Source organism: Belonocnema kinseyi, chromosome 6 (assembly GCF_010883055.1).
Source record: "Belonocnema kinseyi isolate 2016_QV_RU_SX_M_011 chromosome 6, B_treatae_v1, whole genome shotgun sequence".
Taxonomy (NCBI): Eukaryota; Metazoa; Arthropoda; class Insecta; order Hymenoptera; family Cynipidae; genus Belonocnema; species Belonocnema kinseyi.
Window position 1 is genome coordinate 67,083,791 of NC_046662.1, and position 4,783 is coordinate 67,088,573.

The window sequence follows — 4,783 nt, forward strand, 5'->3', positions numbered from 1 at the left end:
CAATAAAAATACTTTAGCCGCCACGTTAATTTTCAAAATGTTGACCAATAGGCTTTGCGGCCGTCGCGGCTTCCTAATTGACAGCAGATTTTCTAAGCTAACCTATCAATGCCTAAAAACAAGAAATCAAGAATAAAACCCAAATCAGGCGGGCTCAAAGATATAAGCAAAGAATGGATTTGAAAATCAGTGAATACCATAAAGAAGGCAGATTATTGGCTAAGAAGTGTTTTGTGGCTAGATGTGGTTCTAGGGAGGCTAAAGATCCGAATAAGCTTTGCATTTGTTCACCGCAAAACAAAAATTGAATTTCATGTTTAGAAACCATTTTTTTTTAATTTGCATAATTTAGGTCGTTTGAATTTTGCCGCGAGAATGACGTCACAAGGTTATAGCTAATCTATAAGTGTGGCGAAAAATGCCGCGAGAGGGAGCCATATTGAAACTTGATCAAGAAAAAAAACAGGTTTCTTGCCAAACAAAACATTGTTTCTTTTTGCAATATAATAATAAGCTAAAATAAACAAATAAAATATCTTTTTATCTCATTTAATGTAATATCCCCATTCAGCCTTTCATGGAATTATGGTCTGCCTTTTGGCAGCGTAAAAGTGTGTATCTCATTATTATTTTCCGACAATCGGAATTATTTTGTCATGAAGTAAATATTTAAGGTTTCAACTAAAACAAATATTTTTCCAACTAAAACTGGATATGTTAAACTTACAGCTCATAAAATTAATAATTGTCCGAAAAGATTAATTTTCAATAAAAATATAGTTTTTATATTCAATTAAAAATATAAAAGTTTTTAATTTATAACAGTTGATTGTACAAAAGAGACCAATTTTGAAGAAACCAGTATAATTCGCAAGTAAAACAGATTAGTCTTGAACCAAAATATTGCATTTTCAACGAAAAAGATTAAATTTATGTAAAAAAGGGCAAATTATTAACACAGTATCTACATTTTTAACTAATTATTTAACTGTTCAAACAAGAGGCTTAACGTTCCGCGAAAGAATCAAATTTTCAACCAAATAGTTAACTTCTAAAACAAAGTAATTAACTTTTACCCAAACTTATGCATCATCAAATTAAGAAAAAAATTAATTGTAAACAAAGTAAACATTCATGACAAACGGTAAGCTTTGCGTGCATAAAAGAAATCAGACATTTTTGAAATAAAAGTTACATAAATTTCAAAACCGTCCTTACTGCTCATTAATAGAAATTATAACTTAAACAAAATTAATATTTTATTATCATTTTTAAATCCATTGCTGCACCGCCGGATAATCTTTCATTAAAAAAATCAAAAGATATTTTTATTTGTTATAAAGCGCAATAATATTTCAGCGATAGCCGTATTTGTTTCTTTTTAATCTGGCTTTTTGTCAAAGTGCCCTCTTTCAAATTAAAACATTCAAAATGAGTATTTTTGAACTGAAATTAAGACAAATTAAATTTAGGCCCTCTGAAATTAAAATCCTGTAAAAGAAGATACATCATCTTAGCAAGAAAAATGTGATACTTGTTTAAAAAAACTGATATATTATATAAAAATTATAAATATTTTGTAAAAAAATATCTGAATATCGAAAAGAAAATAACAAAACCTGCAAACTATCAAATTTGCGTAAAAGTTTTTAGCTTATTTTGCGACACAATTCGCACTTTCCTCTTCTGAAATTGTATTAACTCTGTGAAATTAAATTTACCTAGGTCTCTTGGAACGCGATTAAACTGTTTTATAAAAATAAAATCAAAACATACCAAAAGCCGATAATCTCTGGAGGCGAGATACGTCGGACCTGGCGCCCCCGAGTCCGGTGAAATTGGAAAACGAGGTTCAAAATGCCATTCAGAACGCAATCAAGCATCGATTTTAAAATTTTTTGTTTAATCAGGAATAAATTTTTCAGAAAACAGTACAAGTAGATTGTCTTTTTTTTTGTTATTTAATTTTTATTTAAATGCAAACAGCGGAAAAAATGTCGTTTTTTACATTGCATTTTTTGTCTACTAGAAAAAATGCATCTTATACTTCTGCTCCCTTAGATTAAATGAAAAAGTTTATATGAAGGATAAAAAAATGGTAAAATGCATAGTTAATTGTTATAAAGAAATTGTATTAACAAATAATCGACATTAGGCGTTATTCTTCTTCAAAGTATATTTCTGCTCTAATATCGCTTTATTTCGTCGTTCGGATGATACCTGACCATTAAAATGTAAGATTAAATCTTATTTGTTTATTGTAAATTTTTATGGAAAAAACTCCTGCTGCGCTGCGATGTTAATTCTCGGAAGAACTATACCAGGGGGACCTATATCACAGTTTCATTATAATATTTCAATTAGCCAACATCTGCTAGTAATTTTTTTCGATAAAAAATGGTGTGCGTGACATTTTTCAGTTGCACAAGCATTGAAGGGATTATTTTTAGAGTAAAAAAAGAACGGAAATATAGACTTAGTCTCTAAATCTTCGTTTCTCATTTTTTCACATCTGCTTTCCTTTATTATTCAAAAACTTTTTTATTTGTCACGCTTCGTGTTCAAGTATTTAATACGTCAGTTTCTTCGCTATAAAAACAGATTTACACAGGATTAATAAAGAATGTATAGAACATAAAAGATACTTTAATTTTTTTTTATTTGTTTATGTTTGTGTACATATGACAAACAGAATCACAGGTGTCAACTGCGTAGGTAAAAATTACAAGAATGGCTTAGTCACTCCTACTGAAGATTGCACCGTGAGTATTATTTCAGTATGGATAGAAATTTTGAGTCATCTTAATGCAGTCGGCTCCAAGTTTACGGCATTTTGAAAGGCATTGTAAATCCCTATAAAGATAAATGTTTGAAATTATTTTTAATGGAGCAATAATTTTATAACAGTACTTTTTCGCCTTCTGTAAACAGAAAAAGAAAATTTGTTTATTCCTATATTTATAGTATGCTCTTCATTACTAACACAGTAAACCCCAGGAATAAATTTTATCTTTCAAAAAGATAAAAACGTTGCATCACGTTTATCTAACGAAAGATACAATTTATCTGAAAAAAAGATCAAATTTATATAAAAAAAAGATTAAGCCAGACAGCTGCGTCAATTTTCACATAAAAAATGTACTTCATGAATTTTAAAATCCTCGCGGTATTCAATTTTAAATATTCTTACTTTATTTCACTAATTTTAAACCAAAAAATCACTCACCTACACTTACTGAATACACAGTCTGCACTTTGGTTATTTTATAACAAATAGTGTTTGTTTACAATTTTTAAAGTCTACATCAGAGTCGATAGAAAACTGAGGATTTATTCAACCGAAGTAAGGGGCTGAAGTTGGCTGAGGGTTCTTACTCAGACATCTTGAGTCCCTTACTTTTGTCTGACATATAACCTATGTCAAAAAAATATTCACGGCAAATGAACTTTATCTTTTTTTCAGATAAATTTTATCTTTCGTTAGATAAATGTGATGCAAAGTTTTTATCTTTTTGAAAGATAAATCTTATTTCTGGGGTTTTCTGTGAAAAAGTTGCGAATTTTGGATCTAGGCAATAACATTTATTTCAGTATATTAAATATGGGTAAAAATATTATCAAATAAAAAATATTCTTTATGATAATATAGTACTTTCTATCACATTAAGAATGAGTTTTATAAACAGAAGTTTAAAAAAAAATCAACTATTAGTATTTAGCGATTTTTATTAACTTTTTTCCGCGAATAAAGTATTTTCCAAAAACAATCCCGATGAAAGATACTTATTTCATTGTGGCATATAATGCGAAACTTATTTAATAACTGTTTAATTAAAAAAGAGCACATCTTGTATTTGAAGTAAATTATAAACCAAATTGAGTATGTACCTTTAAGTCCTTAGGAGTCTTGGTATTTTCGATTCTATTATAACATTCTTCGCATTAGAGAGTTGCTGTATTATACAGTTGAGCGTATTTTTGTTGCGCCTCGTGTCGAGGACAACAAATGGACACAATTTGATTAGAATTTATTCCTGCTATCTTAATAGTGTCAGCCTTTTGCTAGTGAGAAGCGAAATCAGTACAAAACGAATATAGAAATTAATTTTTTTATGTTCCAATATATTTAGATATCAAGAATTATTTTCAACAATTGACCTGCAACATATCACCAAATCTACCATAGAGATCATGAAAATCTTTTTCTGTTGACTGGTAACGCTCTTTTCGGTAATTTCTCTCACTCGGGGTTTCATGGGGTGGACTCTTGGGAGCTCCCGGCGAAAGATATGCAAATACTGTCTATACAGACAAAAATATTATATTCTCAATTTTAGTGTTTAATTTTTAATGAATTTAATGCGCGTGTGTGTGTTTACTTACAGAAAAATCTAAACCAGAAACTATGAAGTGTGTAAATTCAAAAAGAGGCAGTTGCTTGCATTTTTGCATTTTGTGAGTTTAAGATAATAATACCTAATGATAATTGTCTAAATTAATTCTTCAATGCGATAACTGAAATGTAATTTCCAAAAATTTGTGAGTGACTCACGTGGAAGGCACCGGAAGCCAATAAGCAGAAGAACGCACACTTCATGATCGAACAATTCGTTTAATTTTTACTTCCTAGCAAACATGAACAAGATGTATCACATCTCAATCTGGAAAGTTCCGTTTTTATACTGTGGCAATTTTTATTTTTACTGCAAATATATCTAGGTTAGATATATTGTCGATAGATCGGTAGGTCGCAGGGGGTATGAGGCCCACCGTAAGAGAGGGG